The sequence below is a fragment of the Lonchura striata genome, chromosome 1 (assembly GCF_050655825.1).
Source record: "Lonchura striata isolate lonStrDom1 chromosome 1, ASM5065582v1, whole genome shotgun sequence".
Classification (NCBI taxonomy): domain Eukaryota; kingdom Metazoa; phylum Chordata; class Aves; order Passeriformes; family Estrildidae; genus Lonchura; species Lonchura striata.
In genome coordinates this window covers 117,685,996-117,706,966 of record NC_140703.1, presented here as the reverse complement: position 1 = coordinate 117,706,966, position 20,971 = coordinate 117,685,996, and the positions used below count along the sequence as shown (strand labels likewise).

The 20,971-nt window shown below is 51.7% G+C and overlaps 1 long non-coding RNA gene across 1 annotated transcript in view; it reads right to left on the bottom strand.

Moving 5' to 3' along the window:
* Nucleotides 1-11,707: 11,707 nt before the first annotated feature.
* Nucleotides 11,708-20,971, bottom strand: part of LOC146768857 (uncharacterized) — a 17,376-nt gene continuing 8,112 nt past the window's right edge. Inside the window, exon 3 of the long non-coding RNA XR_014950101.1 lies at nt 11,708-15,936. This is a non-coding gene — a long non-coding RNA (uncharacterized LOC146768857). The remainder of the gene's footprint in view (nt 15,937-20,971) is intronic.

Genomic DNA, 20,971 nt, shown 5'->3' with positions numbered 1-20,971 from the left:
TGGGAAGGGGCTGGAGAATTCCTGAGGGAGCTGGGAAGGGGCTGGAGAGTTCCTGAGGGAGCTGGGGAGGGGCTGGAGAGTTCCTGAGGGAGCTGGGAAGGAGCTGGAGAGTTCCTGAGGGAGCTGGGAAGGGAATGGAGAGTTCCTGAGGAGCTGGGAAGGGGCTGGAGAGTTCCTGAGGGAGCTGGGAAGGGGCTGGAGAATCCCTGAGGGAGCTGGGAAGGGGCTGGAGAGTTCCTGAGGAGCTGGGAAGGGGCTGGAGAGTTCCTGAGGGAGCTGGGAAGGGGCTGGAGAGTTCCTGAGGGAGCTGGGAAGGGAATTGAGAGTTCCTGAGGGAGCTGGGAAGGGGCTGGAGAGTTCCTGAGGAGCTGGGAAGGGGCTGGAGAGTTCCTGAGGGAGCTGGGAAGGGAATTGAGAGTTCCTGAGGGAGCTGGGAAGGGAATGGAGAGTTCCTGAGGGAGCTGGGAAGGGGCTCAGCCTGGAGCAAAGGAGGCTCAGGGGGACCTTGTGGCTCTCACAGCTCCTGCCAGGAGGGGACAGCCGGGGGGTCGGGCTCTGCTCCAGGAACAGGGACAGGAGGAGAGGGAACGGCCTCAGGCTGGGCCAGGGCAGGCTCAGCTGGGACAGCAGCAGCAATTTCCCCATGGAAAGGGTGCTCAGGCCCTGGCAGGGGCTGCCCAGGGAGCTTTGCAGTGCCCATCCCTGCAGGTGTCCCCTGGAGGTGGCACTGAGTGCTCTGGGCTGGGGACAAGGTGGGCATGGGGCCCAGCTGGGACTCAATGACCTTGGAAATCTTTTCCAACCCCAGGGATTTGGGGATTTTGGGAAAAAACCCCAGCTTCCATCTGCTGGGCTGTGAAACACCTCACTGGGGTCTCCAGCTGGGGTCCCTCACACAGTCCCAGCCTCAGACTGAGCTCAGCCCCCATTCCTGCCCCTGCTGTCCCCTCCCAGCCGAGGGTTGGACACAAACCCAGCCCTGGCTGTGCTAAGAAAATTTCTGCACAGAGCCAGCTTTGCCCGAGGACTGTGTCAGCCAAAATCACAAGGATATTTCTATTTAAATCCCATCCAGTGTGTGCACATTGGGAATATTTTTACCCTGGTAGCACACACGCCACTACCAATAAGGGGGGATTGTTGTTATAAATTGGCTGTTAAAACCCAGACTGGACTAAAAATTGTTGCAGAAGGTCTCAGCCTAGGAGGTATTTGTTTGTTTGGACAGGTTATTTAAGACAAGGAATGAAAATAATGAGTGGGTGTGGGCTGCTACCTTGCATTTTTGCTGTTTAAAAAGGTCTTGCATGGTATTTTCTGGTGATTGGAACCTGACAGAATTGGAGAGGGAATTTAAAACTTAGCAGGTAAATTCTGGGATACTTTTTGAGGTGAAAAAAAAAATCTTCAGGATGAGAACAGCTGCCCAGCAAGTCTGGAGTGTTTCCCCACTGAGAATGCAACAGGAATATTCAAGGCCTATCCACAGAGGTGGAATAAACTGAAGTGGAAATGCTCAGTTTTGCATTTCTCTGGGATAAAGCCTTTCCACCCTTAATGTGCTGAACTTCTGGAAGGCCTGAAGGGATGGAATTGTGCTCCTGGATCTTCCTCATCCATAGGTGGAAGTGATTGGCTCAGAGAAATGAGTGCCCACCTGATGAGCTTTGTAAAGTGAACACACCTAAATTCACACATCAGCAACTGGCCTGACATCCAGTGCTCTCCAGGAATTCCATGGAGCTCTGGCACCTGAGACATAGGAACCAAAGATTTATAAAAACCTCCTGGATGTCAGAAATCAGGCTCCTAAATCCATGCTTGGCCAAACAAACAATCAAACAAACAATCAAACAAACAAACACCTGATTTGGAGCAGCAGTGGCTTGGCCCCAGGTCTGGGGGCTTTGGCTGACGTGACTTGTCCGAAGCCACACAGGAAATCTGCTGCAATTCCAGGAATGGAGCCCAGACCTTGGCTTTGACCACAGGCTAACTCTGTTTTCTTGGTCAGCCCTCCTGCCCACAAGGAAGCTGAGGCTGGGATCTCGCTGTGGCCACAGCCAGAGGTGCCCACTGGGAATGGAGCTAAAGCTGTTCCTTGTCCTTGGAGTTTGGGAGTTGTGTGGAGACCCTGGGGCTCCTCAGGACACCCAGGATTAGGCACCCAAGCTCAAGGACGCCATACCCAGGGAACAAGAAGGGAAAAGGGTTCCAAGTTTCTCTGTTCTGTTTTGGTGTGCAGCTTTCAGCTTTATTAATATATTAATATTAATGTTACTGGGATCTTTCCACAGCATAGGGAAGACAAAACAATCCTATTCCAGCTGGAGACTCAAGGACAATCTCTTCAAACCTCAGACTCAAAGCTCAAATGTGAAAAGAGGAGGGCGGGCAAGCGATCAAGGAGGATGAAACTTCATCATTTGAAGCTTTAATTGGAGAGTTGAGTCCTGTATGCAAATGGACTAATAAAAATGTGAGATCTCCTGACCAAGCCCTCTTGCTGCCATCTTGGAGCAGAGCCATAACTGTGGGTCCAGTGCTGCCGGGCTGTGGCCTTTGAAGGTACAATAATAAATTAACTTTATTCCTTTATCTCCATGTAGCCTCTGTTCCATCTCCTTAAGGCATCAAGGATGGGTTGGTAGAGCTGCTGTAGGCACAGAGAGGTGGGGCAAGATCTGTAATTGGCTTAACGAGCTGCACAGGCCATCATGGAATAATGGGATCATGGGATCGTGGGATCATGGGATCATGGAATCATGGGATCATGGAATCATGGGATCATGGGCTCTTTAACTGGGTTGGGTTGGGCTGGGTTGGGTTGGGTTGGGTTGGGTTGGGTTGGGCTGGGTTGGGCTGGGTTGGGTTGGATTGGGTTGGGCTGGGTTGGTTTGGGTTGGTTTGAGTTGGGTTGGGTTGGGTTGGATTGGGTTGGGTTGGGCTGGGTTGGGTTGGGCTGGGTTGGGTTGGGCTGGGGGGGTCCTTAGAGCTTATCCATGGGCAGGAACGCTTTCCACTATCCCAGGTTGTTCCAACCTGGCCTTGGACACTTCCAGGGATGGGGAATCCACAAGCCCTGAGAGCCAACCTGGGCCTCACAGAATTCCTTCCCAATAATATCCCATCTCTGTTCCAGCTGGAGGCCATTCCCCCTCATCCTGTTTCTGTCCAAGAGCTCAGATTGGCTTAGACACAATTATTGTGGAGGTGAGGAGGTGCTGAGGAAACAAAAATCACCGAGGCAGAGTTTTTATGAGGAAATGTTGAGTTTCTCCTCAGGGTCTGTGCATTTGCCTTCGTGCAGGGCCCTCCAGTGAGTTCCAAATGACATCTGATGTAATTCCTGAGTCAAAAAGATAACAAAAGGTCTGTGTTGAGTCAGAGGATCAGAGCTAAAAACTCCCTGAACGTTGAACACACACTTATTGCTAAACCAGCCTGGACAATTGCAAATTACAAAGCAGAAAATGTTTGAATGTTCATTTCCAGATTTCTCCTATCGAGGCAAACCACACATTCCTCTTTGGCAGATGCCAAATGTGAGGATTTAAGGGAAATCTTCCTGGAGTTATCTGAGTACGAGGAGCACTGGAGTGACTTTCGGAATTGTTTGGGTTGTTCTGTTCTAATCTGAACAGATTTTCTTCTGTCTCAAAAGGAAATACACAAACCTCTGGCCTAAGAGCAAGCACAGAAGATTTCAGGCTGTGCAATAGGAAGGGGGTGGGAACTGGGAATTGTCAGTGACAAGTGGGTTCTACTGGAAGTCCCATCTTGGATTCAACAATAGGATTGGTATCTTGATCCTTGCAGTTAAGAAATGTGGATTTCCACATCGGCCCCATCTTGCATGAATTACTGCAGATCTGACAAATCTGAGTTATTGGGCTCCTCCTGGGAGGTTTTTCAAGCCAATTGTAACAGCAGCTGATGGGAACCAGCTGCTCCAGCAGAATGAGGAACCAGATCCTTGGCATTTGATGAATTAATAAACCCAGGCACAATACAAATGTCAGCAACAGCCAGCAATCCTCCAAGAGAATGGGGAGCAAAAGGAAAAGAGCAGGAATGCAGCTGCAGCAGCTGTTTGGCCAACAGGTAGGGGGCAACTATTTCTTCATGGCAAAAGCTTGGAAAACTTCTCCATGATTCCCAAAAAAAGGCTCTCCTTGCATCTAGATCAGAAAAGAAGTGCAGGGCTTGAATGAATGTCTGGCTGCTCATTTGAGGGCAAGCCAGGGAAAGAGAGAGGGATTGCACACCAATTGTCCATAAGTGCAGGGTGAGAGCCTGTGGGATTGGGAATGTGGCTGCAGGGACAGAAATCCTTTCACCATCACAGTTGCCATTCCAGAGGCAAGAGGAGGGACCTGAGTACAAATCAGTGTCTGAAAAAAGGGGCAGAGGGGCTTTGGAACAACTGACCCTGATTGTGTCAGGGTTTTCCATCTGGATCAAACAGAAGTTCCCATGGAGAAGGAGCTCTGTACAGGGGGCAAGCTGAGGAACTGAATCCCAGAATCATGGAATAGTTTGGGGTGGGAGGGACCTCAAATCCCACCCAGTGCCACATGGCAGGGACACCTCCCACTGTCCCAGGCTGCTCCAGCCCCAGTGTCCAACCTGGCCCTGGGCACTGCCAGGGATCCCAGGGAATGATCAAGGCCAGCTTGGATGGAGCTGGAGCAGCCTGGCACAGTGGGAGGTGTCCCTGCCATGGCAGGGGTGGCACTGGGTGGGATTTAAGGTCCCTCCAACCCAAACCATTCCAGGATTCTGGGATTTTGACTGAGCTGCTGCTATTTAGGGAATTAGTCTGGGGTTTGTTGGCTAATTCCCTGAAAAAGCAGCTAAGTGTTCAGTGGTGGTGGAAAAGGGAAAAGGCCACGGAGCAATGATTAGAGAGCTAAACAAAATAAAAATGCATTTTGCCTCTGTTCAAACCCATTATGTGCAAGCAGGAGAAAAGAGAAGGGAGGGAAATAAAGCTGAGGAGAAATGTAGAAGGGATTAATAGATTGGAAAAGATGTAAATGGGAATTTAGATCCAAAAAGTCCTGAGGAATGAGGAACAGTAATAAAAATGGTAATAAAAGAAGAAAAAGCTCCAATCAAAGTATCAGGCAGAGGTTTTAACACAGTCCAAAGGAAGATCTCTTTAATTCCAGGTGTAATTAAGTTGTGAAGCCTTGATCCCAATACAGGGAGGAGGCCAAAGGTTTCAGTCTGTTGGGAGACAGTTTGGACAAACCCAGGCAGGACAGGTTTGTCTGAGCTGATAAACTCTGGCCACAGCCTCCAGCCCAGCTGGGAAATCCCAGAGCCAGGAATGCTGGAGGGCTGAGCTGGGCCCGGTGTCCTTCCTCTCTTCCCATGGATGAACCACTGGGTGCTCCACTCCATGAAAAAATCCATCCTGATGGAATTCAGCTCCCTGAAAAGAGAAATTTCAAAGGCGGTTTTCCTTCCCCAGCTCCCACAGACCTGCTGGACTTTCTCCATAAATTAAAGATCGGTACAAACAAAGCAGGAAATTCCATGATGGTTCCAGGAGCTGCAGTTGTTGGAATCTCCCCACTCCTGGTGGAATTCCTGCCTCATGCCTCCTTCCGGGAAGGGACGGAATAACGTGGATGGAAAAATGGAATAATCCCAAATTATGCCAGTCACAATCGACATGTTCAGCTCCTTGAGCAGGGGATTCCTTCCCAAGTTGTCCTCAGGTTGTGGATTTGGTTTTCCATGTTCTGGAGAAGAGGAGAACTCCTGGAGGCCTTCCAGTGCCTTAAGGGGGTTATAAAAAGGAGGGAGAGGGAGTTTTTATCCTGCAAATAGTGACAGGATCCAGGGAATGGCTCCCACTGCCAGAGGGCAGGGCTGGGTGGGAGATTGGGAATTGGGAATTGTTCCCTGGCAGGGTGGATGGAATTCCCAGAGAATCCCCTGGATCCCTGGCAGTGCCCAAGGCCAGGTTGGAAACTGGGGCTGGAGCAGCCTGGGACAGTGGGAGGTGTCCCAGCCATGGCAGGGGTGGGATGGGACAATCCTTAAACTCCTTCCAATCCCAACCATTGTGAAATTTTACAATTCCACAGTTTGACTGATAATATTAGAGAGTTCCTTCAAACAGAGGATCTTTCAGGGAGTACAAAGGTTTTGCACAAATCACTTTTTTAGGGAAATGTGATTAAATTTTTCACTTAATGTCATGGAGTTACATCCCTTAAACTTCCCTGGAAAAACTTTTCCTCACCGAATGGAATTGACCTGTTCTGCTCCATTTTCTGGGATTTGGTCACGGCACTGTTCCAATTCCCAGTGTGGATTCATCCAGGATATCAAACACGAGTTAACCCTGGAGCCTGACCTCACTTAACAACAAACATTCCACTGAAATATCCACAAGATTTTTTTTTTTCAACAGGAAAAAAATCCCAATGAATTCTCAGCTGGTTAAAACATGTAAAAAAAAAAAAAAAAAAAAAAAAGCTGCATCAAGGTATGGTTTGAAACCCTAAATATTCAGTTTTCATGGAGAAAGTCAATCAAGGATGTTTCAGGAGGAACTCTGCTGAGCTGTTTGGCTGCTTTACTATGGAATAGTCAAGTATTCCAACCCTTGAGCTTTTCTTAAAGTTATTTAAAAAGATTAAAGTTGGATAAGGGAAGCTATTAATTTTTCAATCGTGCAATCTTATATTTATTCTTGTAATCAAACCCTGTTCCCACCCCCTCAGTTCCATGAAATAAATGTGGATTCAGACTCTGCCTCCAGTTCAAAAGAGAAATTAAATTACGGTAAGTTTGCTTTATATGGAATTGTTTCATCAGGAGGCAGAGTTCCTCTAATCATATTTAAATGTAGGCACTGGAAGCCAAACACTGACCGGGGGTTAAAGGAATATTATGGGTGATTTAATGGAAACCCATTTATAGAGCACAAAAAGAATTTTAAATCACGTCGGGGTAAATCGAGGTGATCCCAAATGCAGCAATGAACTTCCACAGCCACTGCCATATCTTGGAAATGAGATTATTTTAAATCCTTATTGGACTGGCTGTGGAAGTGTAAAAAAATGGTGAGAAAGGAGCGGGAAAATTGTGAATTTTGACACCAGTGCAGCTGAGATTTCCAAAAGGCAAATAAAAAGTGTGTTCATGGCTCCTGGAATTTTCTTTACCTTTGCTCATCAGCAGCACAGCTGGAATTGTGTGGTTGGGAGAAGAGCAGCTGGGAAGGGGCTGGAGAATTCCTGAGGGAGCTGGGAAGGGAATGGAGAGTTCCTGAGGGAGCTGGGAAGGGAATGGAGAGTTCCTGAGGGAGCTGGGAAGGGGCTGGAGAGTTCCTGAGGGAGCTGGGAAGGGAATGGAGAGTTCCTGAGGAGCTGGGAAGGGGCTGGAGAGTTCCTGAGGGAGCTGGGAAGGGGCTGGAGAATTCCTGAGGGAGCTGGGAAGGGGCTGGAGGGTTCCTGAGGGAGCTGGGAAGGGGCTGGAGAGTTCCTGAGGAGCTGGGAAGGGAATGGAGAGTTCCTGAGGGAGCTGGGAAGGGGCTGGAGAGTTCCTGAGGAGCTGGGAAGGGGCTGGAGAGTTCCTGAGGGAGCTGGGAAGGGGCTGAGCTGGAGCAAAGGAGGCTCAGGGGGACCTTGTGGCTCTCACAGCTCCTGCCAGGAGGGGACAGCCGGGGGGTCGGGCTCTGCTCCAGGAACAGGGACAGGAGGAGAGGGAACGGCCTCAGGCTGGGCCAGGGCAGGCTCAGCTGGGACAGCAGCAGCAATTTCCCCATGGAAAGGGTGCTCAGGCCCTGGCAGGGGCTGCCCAGGGAGCTTTGCAGTGCCCATCCCTGCAGGTGTCCCCTGGAGGTGGCACTGAGTGCTCTGGGCTGGGGACAAGGTGGGCATGGGGCCCAGCTGGGACTCAACGACCTTGGAAATCTTTTCCAGCCCCAGGGATTTGTGGATTCTGGGATGAAGCAGCACTTTTACCACTGCCTGGAGATCTGTGCCTTTCTCCAGTCTCCCTGTCCCCGTCAGCAAAGGAGTGCACAGGGAAGGGCAAACTAATAAATCACAGCGTTTAAAAAAGCCAAAATCAAGCAGCCAGGGAACAGGGAGAGAGTGCAGGAAAGGTGGGATGGGAAGAACTCGCTCCTCCTCAGCCAACACCTACTTTTGGAAGTGCCACCTCCATGAGTCTCCTCAGGCCCCTCAGCTCAGAGCTGCTGGAGCTTTCTCTGAAACCTTCCAGCCTGGCCTCAGCAGGGTCATTTCACCTCACCCCAGCACTCCCTCTGGAATATCTCGAGGCTGCACAGCCACAAATCCTAGAGAAACAATATTTAATTTTTCGAAGACAATTGCTTTGTTTTTAAGCCCAACCACTGGCTTGGCCCAGGGTATGGATTTTGTGCCTGGCAACCTCCAATTTGCACCAGATGCGAAGGAAAAATATTCCCTGCTCATCCCCCAAAGTGCCCAAATTCCTTCTCCTTTGTGTTCACTTAACCTCGGCTTCCATCCCACATAACTCCCCTCACCTCAACTATGTTCTGTGGAATAACATTGAATTTTGGTCAGCTCATTGTTGGCTTTGTTTGTGGTGTGTGACAGCTTTGGCTGGGGACGCTGTGGAGAAGGAATCCAAGATGGGAATCCAATCCTTTGCCTTCTACTGCAGGAATAGTTTCCATTCTGGCCCCTATTTTTCACACTCTCCTGACTTTCCAAAACACTCACCTTTGGACATGGAGTTTTCCACGGGTGGTGTTTGCCTGGAGGTGGAATTTGCTTGGGTGAGTGAAAGCTGGAGCAAAGAGTTGCTTTTACTTCATGGGAGAGTGGAAAAACCCCATTTTTGTCACTCCAGACTGAGGGGGAAGCTGCGTAGCCACATTTCTAAGAAGGGCAAATCTGCAGAGGGCTGGGATTTGACAGCACAGCCAGAGCTGCTGGACTCATCCCTGTGTCTGCAGGGGACAATTTGTGTCCAACAGCCCAAGCAAGCAGTCACCCAAACTCATTCCTGGCCCTTTTTCCCTGTGCAAGCACAAACCCAAGAGCTGGGTTATCCCCAATGGCTGGAAAAGCTAAAGGTAAATTTCTGATCATTTATTGGAATGTGTTTCATGAGCTTGTGTGTCAGGGAGTTGTTTGTCCAGGTAAGCCAGGAGAACTGAGTGGCATTAAAAATGTTGGAATATTCCTTTTGCTGTCACTTTTCTTTTTCCTGCTTCAAACATCTCCCTGAGGTCTGCAGGGCCTGGAGCTGCTATAGCAGCTGAGGAATCCTACATGGACCTGGCTTGGAGGGATAATTGTCCTGCTATGGAATCGTGGAATCTCTGACTGGTTTGGGTTGGGATGGACCTTGAAGATCATCCCATTCCATGGGCAGGGACACCTTCCACTGTCCCAGGTTGCTCCAAGCTCCATCTAGGCTGGCCTGGGACATCTCCATGCTTGTACTGCTGAGAAGACACTTTCAGGTCACCTTTATTAATGAACAATAATTAGAAACTGGCCAGGAATGAGCAGCAGCAGTGGTGAGAAGTAGCTCCCCAGGAAGTTGTCACTCCACAGGTGACATCAGACAGGGAGAATTCCCACAGCGGGGTGGGTCATTCCAGGAGCAATTCCAGAGTGGTGGATGAACAAAGCCAGGGATCTGTCTGTCTGTCTGTCTGTCTGTCTGTGCTGCTGCCCTGGGGAAGGAGCAGAGCACCCCATCCCTGTCCCTGGAGGAAGCTCCATGGGTGGGGCAGCTCTCCCACAAATCCCAGCAGCATTTCAGTCCAGCTCCAGCCTTGCCCTCGGTCTGGACTTGTCTGGAGCACGAGGCCAGATCAGGCAGCTCCTGAGGCCACCTCCAGCCTGACCTTCCCATGGCCCCACGCCACATTCCAGGGCTGGCACTGCCACGTGTCCCCTGTGGCAGTGCCACCAGGGAGCACTGCATGGATTATTTATTCCCTGTTCCCACTGCCCAGGAACTGGGAGAGCATCTCCCCCTCTCTGGATGAGTTTTACCCCATGGTGCTCCCCAAATTTGTCACCCACAGAAGGTTTGGCTGTACCTGGGCCTCTCAGATCACCACAGTCCCTGTCCCTCCTGGAAGTGCCCAGCTGCCACCCCTGCCAGGTGTTTGCTGTCCTGCTGTTGGAGCCACCAGCCCCACCCTGGGATTATCAGCACTGCCACTGATATCAGCTCTGGGACCCCCCAAATGACCGTGGGGAATCCATCCTGAGCTCCTGCCAATCGTGTCCTGAGTGCCTGGGAGAGATCACGGGGTCGTGGAATATCCTGGGCTGGAGGGTCCCCCAGGGACCCCCCAGTACCACCCTGCCCTGCCCAGACCCCCCCCAAAATCCCACCCTGGGCATCCCTGGCAGCGCTGGCCAAAGGCTCCTGGAGCTCTGGCAGCCTCAGGGCCGTGCCCATTCCCTGGGCAGTGCCAGCACCTCTGGGGAAGAGCCTTTCCCTAAAATCCACCCTAAACACCTCCAGGCCCAGCTCCAGCTGCTCCCTGGGTGCTGTCAGGTCAGAGGGAGCAGAGATTGGAGCTGTCCCTCCTTCTCCCCTGCCATGAAAGCTGTACCTGCAGCGAGTCTCCTCTCGGTCTCCTCCCTCTGAACCCCCCAAGTGGGTCCTGTCCTCCCCACCCTGCCCGGGGGCAGCAGCAGGGGTGGGACAGGGTGGGGATGTCCTTGGGGTGCCTCAGCAGGGCCAGAGGTGAGCACTGAGCCGCAGGTCAGTGAGTGCAGCTGGGGCACGCGTGGTCCAGCCCCTCTGTGGCTGAGGAGCATCATGCTGTGGTCAGGGCCCAGCAATCAGCACTGGCCTCACAGCGAGGAGCTTCTGGCAAGGGCTCGTTCCTGGAAGTCAGCTCCCGTTTCATTGCACATCTGGAACCGCTGGCAGCAGGCACTCCCAGAGGTCACCCACATTTCTGTGCCCAGGGAGAAGGGTCAGGGCACTGGGAGGAAGCTGGGGGGGTCATCACATGCTGGCCTGACCTTTTCCTTCTGCTGGCTGCAAGGCACGGCTCGGATCCCTCTGCCAGCTGCTCATGGCAGTGGCTCCAGGATAAGGGGATTGGCTCTTCTGCTTCCCCAATTCTAGTAACAGAGGCTGCAATAAAGGGGCTCCAGGCACCCATCCCCAAAAATGGCAAAAATCAAGAGGATCGAAAAATAATGGAGTTGAAACAGCCCCAGGGTCCTCAGTTCCCTGCTGGCCCCATGTCAAGGAGCTCTGTGATCCTGAAGGTCCTGCAGCTGCTCAGAGGGACAGCTCTGATCTCTGCTCTGGGACAGGGACAGCACTAGGGAGCAGCTGGGGCTGGCCCAGGAGGGATTTAGGGTGGGTTTTAGGAAAAGGCTCTTCCCCAGAGGTGCTGGCTCTGCCCAGGGAATGGGCACGGCCCCGAGGCTGCCAGAGCTGCAGGAGCCTTTGGGCAGCGCTGCCAGGGATGCCCAGGGTGGGGTTGGTGGGGGAAAGGATCAAAGCAGGAACAAGCACATCTGTAGAGCACTGTCATGTCCTGAAAGAAAAAATCCCACTGGATTTGGTAGCTGGTGCCCACTCCTGACCTTCTACCAGGAGGGATCTCAGTGCTGCTGCTCAGCACCAGCAGTGACATCTGTGTGACATCTGTGCCCCAGCTCTGCTCGTGGTCACTGCTGGAGGTACCTGGGACCTCAGCTGTGCTGGCTGCACCTCATTTACTCCATGGCCTCCCTCACACAGTTCACAGAATCCCAAATCCTGTGGCTGGCAAAGCCCTCCCAGCCCAGGGAGTCCCAGCTGGGCCCCATGCCCACCTTGTCCCCAGCCCAGAGCACTCAGTGCCACCTCCAGGGGACACCTGCAGGGATGGGCACTGCAAAGCTCCCTGGGCAGCCCCTGCCAGGGCCTGAGCACCCTTTCCATGGGGAAATTGCTGCTGCTGTCCCAGCTGAGCCTGCCCTGGCCCAGCCTGAGGCCGTTCCCTCTCCTCCTGTCCCTGTTCCTGGAGCAGAGCCCGACCCCCCGGCTGTCCCCTCCTGTCAGGAGCTGTGAGAGCCACAAGGTCCCCCTGAGCCTCCTTTGCTCCAGCTCAGCCCCTTCCCAGCTCCCTCAGGAACTCTCCAGCCCCTTCCCAGCTCCCTCAGGAACTCTCCAGCCCCTTCCCAGCTCCATCCCGGAGGTTTTTCCTGTCCCTGGGCTTCCCGAAACTCTTCGCAGTTGAGGCAGAAGTCTCCTCATCTCAAATGGTTTCTCTTCTTCCTGGTCTTGGAAGAACCTTTTAATTTTTTACCCTTTTGCCCTCCAATTTGCTTTTCCTCCAGTTTGGCCAGAGACTTCCCTGTATCCCAAAACTCCTACAGCTTCAATCCATTAATTATCCCTGCAGGCAACACTTCCAGGGATCCAGGAGCAGCCACAACTTCTTTGGGCACCCTGTGCCAGCGCCTCCCCACCCTCAAAGGGAAAAATTTCTCCTTAATTTCTAACCTAACCCCACTCCATGTCAACCCCTGGTTTTGGGACGTGTCAGAGCCCAGCATGGAACTCATTATGCAAATGAGGCCGGCTCCTGGTGCTGTTCCTCATTAATGAGCAGCAGACCTTGAACCGTGACCTTTCCCCACCGTTGGGTTTTCTCTGCTGCTCGCTTTGTTGGGTTTGGGGTTTTTTTTATTATTTTTTTTTTATTTTTACGACTCCGTGCTCACCTCACCAGACCCGAGCCGGGTGGATTGGGCACAGCTGAAGGTCAGGAGCATTTTCCTGCCCGTGGAAGTGGCTGGAGCCGCGCTGGAGGGGCGTGTATTTATGGCCATGCAGATGAGCTCGCAGTTGGACGCGTTCCTGCTGAAGGAGCAGGGATGCAGGGATGCAGGGATGCAGGGATGGAAGCACAGCTCTTTGGGGACACGCTGTGGTGGCTCCCGAAAACGCTCCAGCCGGGCTGGAGCAGCACAATCCTGCTTTTCCTTGGCTGGGGCAAGCAGGGAGCAGGAGCAGGTGAGGAACCCAAAGTGCCAACTCAGAGGGGCGGCAGGGGCCAGGTTTTGGTGGCCAAATTCCAGCGCTGAGCAGTTTGAAAAGAGGAAAATGTTGATTCCACTTCTGCACTCAGCTGGATTCAGAGGAAGGGCCAAGGGCATCCCAGCTGGTGTAAATCAGGAGCTGGGATTGCCTCTGGAGTAACCCCAGGGGTGTACAAGGATCCCTCGGGGAGCATCAACTGAATTTGGGGAATTCTCATCCAAGGGGCTCCCTCCGACCCTGCAGCATTCCCAGCAGGCTTCTCCAGCTCCAGTCTTCCAGGGGAAATCCTCTGACTGCTTCAGAAGGAGGCTCAGGGGGACCTTGTGGCTCTCACAGCTCCTGCCAGGAGGGGACAGCCGGGGGGTCGGGCTCTGCTCCAGGAACAGGGACAGGAGGAGAGGGAACGGCCTCAGGCTGGGCCAGGGCAGGCTCAGCTGGGACAGCAGCAGCAATTTCCCCATGGAAAGGGTGCTCAGGCCCTGGCAGGGGCTGCCCAGGGAGCTTTGCAGTGCCCATCCCTGCAGGTGTCCCCTGGAGGTGGCACTGAGTGCTCTGGGCTGGGGACAAGGTGGGCATGGGGCCCAGCTGGGACTCAATGACCTTGGAAATCTTTTCCAGCCCCAGGGATTTGGGGATTCTCCTCTGGCTTCCTCTCCAGCCCCTCCCCAGCTCTGTTGCCCATTATGGGAGTTTCAGTCCCATGGGACAAACCACCCAAATTCTCAAAAGTGTTTTGGTTCCTCAGTCCCACTGATTTAAATATGGATGACACACCATGAAGATTTACACTTTCCTTTGCTTTCCTGAAAGAGACTCGGCAAATCCACGTTTTCCTTTGAACTTATGGAGTCCGTGGTGGTCCTGTCACCAGGAAACCTGGCCTTGCCACTGCCAGGGATCCAGGGGCAGCCACAGCTTCCCTGGGCACCCTGTGCCAGGGCATCACCACCCTCACAGGGAGGAATTTCTTCCCAATCTAATTTCTTCCCCATCTAATTCCATTCCCTGCCAGTTTAAAATCATTGTCCCTTGCCAAAGGATAGGTTAAAGCACCTGGCTACACCTTAGAGAATTCCAGACAGGCATGTATCCATCATTCCAGCCAAATAATCAAAATTACTGTAATTTATGGGGTCTTCCTATTTGGCCATTTCTTCGTGGCCTGTTTGTTTTATAGTTTATTTTTATAGGTTTGTTTTGTTTTGTTTTATAGTTTTTTGTTTTATAATTTTTTTAATCTACATATGTAAACAGGAGCATCCCATTTGGACTGTTGACATGGACTTTTTGTTGACGTGGATTTTTTTTTTTACTGGAATGCTCTCCAAAGGGAAAGATAAACATTTTGCTTCTTTAATTGTCCCTCCCAGTAGGAAATGGGATGAGAGCAGCGATTCCAGCTGGAGCTGGGACCTGCATTCTCCGGGGTGCTCCAAGAGAAACGCCAAGGGACGTCCTGCTGTCCTGATTTATGGAAAAATGCGTCTCTGGGTGAGATTAAATCCTCTCCTGCTTCCCTGGCAAAAGTGTCCCAGATATTTTTTAATCTAATCAGGCTCCCTCTGGTTTATTAGGATGTTTAGGCAGAGCTGGAGGTCAAACAAATGGCTCTGTGCTCAGCCAGGCACAGGCTGAGACGGAGCCTTTGGAGGAAGGAATGGGAACAAATCTCCTCCCCACACGTTTGGGCTCCTGATAAGTGGGGACACAAGTGGCACATCACTCCCCAACCCACTCTTGACTACTTGTGGTTTTAATTCTGATATTCTCAGCAATATGTGGAATATTTATCAAAATTAAAACCCAGATAAAGCACAAAATATGAAGTTTCAGGGATCAGCTTTAAGAGAAACTCTGGGTTTGATGAGAGGTTGAGACCTCCCTTCTGGGATTAAATTACTCCAGGTGAGCCCTGAGCTGTGGGATCTGTGTTTGTATTTTAGTGATGCAGAATTTGATCGTTCTGGGTGTGGGTTGGCAAAATCAACCCCCCGAGATGGGGATCCCTCCTGTTCAAGGCTCTTTGTCTTCAGCCAAATCATCCAAACCATTCCACGATTTGGAATTTGAATGCTTGGAGCTGTTCTGAAGGAGGATCAGTCTGCCTGGAGGAACATTTCCATTGGGGATCAGCACTCATGGCACAGCACTGAAATCCCAGCTCAGATGGGAATGGATCAACATGAGGAACATCCAGAGCTGAAGCTCAGCTCCTTCCACAGATGAGTGAGTGGAAGGCAGAGTTTGGATGCAGGTCTGGATTCCTTTCTGGGGGAATTGCAGTCAGGAAGGTCAGCTCTGCCTCCTCAGCCAACAAAATTCCTGAATTACCGCCCTGAAGAGGTGAGTACTGGCTTTTCCCTTGGAAGATCTTTTGGGATATTCCATATCTTATGGAATATCTTTTGGAATATCTTTTGAGACACACATGCAAAACCAGGAGTCTGTCCCATGAAATCTGCTGATTCCCAGCGCCACAGGAACAACAAGCTGAAGGTCACTGGAGCAGATGAGGAGAAAATAAATAAACACCCACTTGACTCCAGACTCTTGGATGTTTGTGGGACCAAATCCTGACTTTTAGCTGGAATCTGGTGTCTATTATCACCGATTTGTATTAGGAACCTCGTGCTGGCTTTTCCTGCCACTAGAACAGCAGCAAATTCCTGGAAATCAAGCTCCAGGATTGCCTCCCCAAGTCAGACACTGCACACAATCCCAGATTCACACACACACACCAAGATCTACAGACACAGCATGGAGAATCTGATTTCTTTTCAAAATGAACATTAATTTTAATGAAAATGGATAAAATGAACAAGAAAATCCTTATCTTGGTCCATCCTCAGGTCAGCAAAAGGCAGCGCCAGACTCAACTCATGGTTCTTAAACGTGGCACTGGAACAAAAAAAAAGCAGGATCAAAAGGCACTTCCATGATATTGGTGGGATAAATGGATAAACCAGGCTTTTCTGGCCATCACACTCAGGGTATTGTAGAAATTCCACGGTGAGTCAACACTTCCTGGCTTTCTCCTGGAGCTGTTTCTGGAACCTTCCATGGAGACGCCAGGACGTGTTTCTAGAGAGCTGGACATGAACAGCTCCAGCAGGGCAATTATCCGGAGAGAATCCAATTAAAAGATTACTGTTCTCCAGCCAGGAGTGTTCTAGAGATGCACAGAATGATCTGCTGGAATCCCTCAGGCAGCTCACCCGGAATAACCGCCTGGATCTGCTCCAGCTCCCAGGGGAGGCTCTGGCTCAGGAAATCATCTCGGTGCGGAGCAGCTCCAGGGGAGAGGCACTTCCCAGCAGGATGCACGGAATTGTGCTGGCCCTGGCTCCCTAAATGTAGATCTGCAGCAGCAGGAAGGTTCCAGGGGATTTGGGGGAGCTGGGAGGAGGCTGCTGAAAATGTCCGTGGACATGCTGCGCTTCGTAAAATCATGGAATGAATTGGGTTAGGAAGGATCTTGAGATGATCTCATTCCCACCCCCTGCCATGGCAGGGACACCTCCCACTGTGCCAGGCTGCTCCAGCCCGTGTCCATCCTGGCCCTGGGCACTGCCAGGGATCCAGGGGAATGTGGGAATTCCATCCCAGCCCTGCCCACCCTGCCAGTGAACAATTCCCAATTCCCAGTCTCCCACCCAGCCCTGCCCTCCTTCATTATCTCTCCCCAGTGCTATCACTCCGTGCCCTCCTTGCCCATGGGAATACCCAGAGCTCTGGAGTGCAGTTTATCTCCCAAATCCCACATCCCCCCACTCTGGGAGCCCTCCCAGCAAGGGAGATGACCCCAAGTGACCCAGCAAACCAGCATGAGGACTTCCCTTGGCTTCCAGAACCTTCCTGAGGGAGCTGGTGTTGGATAGGGGATACTTGGAAGCCCGCCTGGCTCAGAGCAGGCTCAGTGTGGGATCCAGAGCATTCCCGGGGGTGCCAGGTCTCCTGGGTGCCACCAGACCCTCACCCTGGCACCCAGGCTGGGTGCCAGGGCAGGGCTGGCCTCTGCCTGCCCTTCCAGAGGCGAGGATTTTGTGCTGGAAGCAGGAGCTGGGTTGCAAGACCCGTTTGCGCAACGGGATCGCAAACGGGCCCGAGGTCAAGGCAGGGGGAGGAAACAAGAAATGAGGAATGTTCCTGTGCTCATGCAACACATCCCAGGTTTCATGGGCAGGGATTTCTCAACTGCTGTGCTGACACCCTTGTTTGCCCTCCTTGGGTTGGAAATGATCGGCTCTCTTTGCCTTTAACCACGTGGGAAGCCCCACATAACCCCGAGGCTCCGGGTTTTGTGCGGCCTCGGGATGAGTTTTGGCCTCCGTGACCTCCCGGGATGGTTGTGTGTCAAATTGGGATTTTTCCTGCCAAAATAAACAGCAGTGGAAGTGGAATTTTCTCCGACAGCCGGGCTCAGAGGATGACACTGCCAGAGATCATGTGGGGTGGCTGCTGTGGTTTTTGGGGTCATTCAAACCTCCTGACCTGGCCTTTGCTTCCCCTCTGACTGTGCAGCGCCCACTGGGACCACAATGTCAGGGCTCCATCACAGTCCCAGGAATGGGAATGAGCCTCTCTGGCCTGTATCAAGTAAAAAATAACCAGCACTTCTTTAATAGTCACTTACAGGGTGCAGCAAACCCAAAATATGCAGCAGTTCTAGACTTGACTTGATATTTCTGCCAAACTCTGAGCTCAGCACGGGTTGTACCCAGTGGCCAGGTGCTCATCCCAGAATTCTGGCAGAGTTTGTTCCTCCTGTTCCTGCCTGTGGCACAAACACAGCCCGGACCTCACCAGTGACACCAGCCCAGAATCCCAGAATTGTTGTGGTTGGAAGGGGCCTCTGGAGATCGCCCAGTCCACCCCCCTGCCCAGGCAGGGTCACCCTGAGCAGGTGACACAGGGACACATCCAGGTGGGTTTGGGATGGCTCCAGAGAGGGAGAATCCATCCCTCTGGGGATGGGCAGCTGTTCCAGGGCTCCATGGAAAAACATGTTTCCTCAGGTTGAGGTGGGACTCCAATCTATTTCTCTTCCCTGACTAGTATTAAGAATAAAATAATTGTTAAAAATAGAAGGGATTAAGATATGTAAACTTGTGAGTTCCTACGTCTGGTTTGCAGCCTGGTCTAGGGGATGTTCCCTTCCCATGGCAGGGGGAACAAGAGGAGAATTTCGGGAAAAGCTTCCAACAGAGCAAGGCTCAGGTGTGTCCTGGATTTTTTTCAGAGCTCAGGAGAGCTGGGATTTCATCCCTCTGTGTTCTAAACAGCCTTGCTTTAAAATGTGCCTGGAAGCACTGGAGTGTTGCTAAGGAGTCAGGGAAGTGGTGGAATTCTCCTGCCTGTGGGGATCAGGCCACTTGTTTTCCTAAGGAGTTATGGAAACAGGTCCTTTGCTCCTCCATCCACTCCTCAGGAATAACTCTGTAATTCCATGAATGTGTGGGTTACCAAGAGTACACTCCATGAAAGTGGGTGTTGATGGGAATGTAGCTCCAGTTCAGGCTCTCCGGGGGATGTTCTGTCCCACTTCCCTGTGGAATTCCGTGGGCTTCCTTGAAGCCAAGAGAGCAGAACAAGTTTGGTTTTGATCCGTGCTGGTGGGGCTGGAACCAAAACCAGCCCAAGTATCCCTGCACTTCCATCCTGATCCGCCTTGCAGTGCCATCAGACCCACTCTGAACATCCATGGAATACACCAACATCCATGGAATACACCAATGTCCATGGAAATCATCAATGTCCATGGAATACACCAACGTCCATGGAATACACCAATGTCCATGAGATACACCAATGTCCATGGAATACACCAATGTCCATGGAATTCATCAACATCCATGGAATTCATCAATGTCCATGGAATACACCAATGTCCATGGAAATCATCAATGTCCATGGAATTCATCAATGTCCATGGAATACACCAACGTCCATGGAATACACCAACGTTCATGGAATTCATCAATGTCCATGGAATACACCAATGTCCATGGAATACACCAATGTCCATGGAATGCACAGAATACACCAATGTCCATGGAATGCACCAACATCCATGGAACTCATCAATGTCCATGGGACACACCAACATCCATGGAATGCACCAATGTCCATGGAATCCACCAGCACCCATGGAATACACCAATGTCCATGGAATTCACCAATGTCCATGGAATACACCAATGTCCATGGAATACACCAATGCCCATGGAATGCATGGAATACACCAACATCTATGGAATACACCAATGTCCACAGAATTCACCAATGTCCATGGAATACACAAATATCTGTGGAATTCATCAATGTCCATGGAATACATCAACATGAGGATGTCCCTCCTGGTTGTGTTTTCTCTTCTGAGCCCTGAAGAACCTTCTAGAAAGGCTCTGGCTGCCCTCCTGCTCTCCCCTTTTTATTCCCCTTGTCTCATCCGAAGCTCCATGAAGTCCTAGCACCTTTGCCCCAGCAGGGAAGGCCTGACAGGAGCATCCAGGTGACCTTTGCCTCCTTCCTTGGTCTCATCTGCTTCCCATGGACAGCTTGTCCTCCACATGCATTTTTTTCCTTTTCCCACCCTCCTCTTTCCTGCCTCTCCCTCCTCTTTCCCAGACAGGGCGGGGAGGTTTTAGGTGAAGAAATCCATTGAGGGGATGGACAAACATGAGGGATTAAGGAAGGACACGCAAGTGGGGCAGGCATGTGGTCACACCTCCCCAGACTAATCCTCCTCTGGGACTGGACACCATGTCCTTTTACTCAAACCCTCTGGATGCATTTTCCCTCTGTGAGTCAACTTCTTTTGGAATGTTTGCACCTCTGGCACAAAGGTCCCGCAGCTCAGCAGCGTGAAGGGAGAAGGGGTAAGGTGGATCAGGAGATTCAGGACTTGGATCCAGCTTCCAGGGCACTGTGGTGAGGAGATGACAGGAGAAGGAATGAGACTGGATGTCGGAATCTGAGCTATTGATGATTCCAGGATTGTAGAAAGTCTCTGTCTGTCAGCCCTGCAGCCAAAGTAGAAATTGCAATTAATCTGTGCTGGTTTCCAGGTTGTTTATTCTGTTTATCTCTCACATGTTCTGCTGCCCTGCCCAGCTCTGTCCTGCAGGGCAGCGTGTGGGGCTCTGCCCTCAGTGGGATGTGACAAACATTAAATACCAGAAACTCCCTGGGCTGCATTTACAAGAACGTGCCAATATCTGTCACCCACGTTGGACAGTGTGTCCCCAGCCTGAACCAACAGAAAAATGCCAACACCACAGTGAGACATGGAGGGCATGAAGAAGGAGAAAAAGGACAAGGCACACCCAATTTCCTCCAGCTTGTCCCCTTTGGACCCCTCATTTAGAATCCTAAAATTTTACTTTTGCTCCCGTGCCACACTTAATTATTACTGATATCAAACCCTCAGAGCTGGTAATTGATCCTGTGAGATTGAAAACTCTTTTCCATGGGCAGAGATCACAGCCAGTGTCTCTGGGGGCTCTGTCCAGGGGGTTCCTGACCTCTGCCAGGGTCCCGGACCTGCCAGGGCAGCCAGAGGGAAGCCCTGGATTCCCACAGCTGGAAAGCAGGAGTGCTGCTGTGGGAATTCAGCCCTGGCAGACCCTGAGCTGTCCCTGCCCGTGGGAGCCGTGGCAATCAGTGGCCTCTGGCAGGGCCATGCTCTCCTGCCAAACCCGGGGCCTGCTGCTGCAGCTGCTGCTCTGCCTCCCTCTGCCTCGGGAGGACAGGACTTGGCAGGGAAATGGGGATTCAGCAGAGCTGCCTCTCCCAGTTCCCATTCCCTGGAAAGGCCAGGCTCTGGAGGGGTTGTTGTGAGAGGTGGCAGGTGGGATGGGATGTCTGTGACCACTGCACACCTGGGCTGCAGCTTCTGGGAACTGTTTCCCACTGTAATCCCAAATAAAACCTC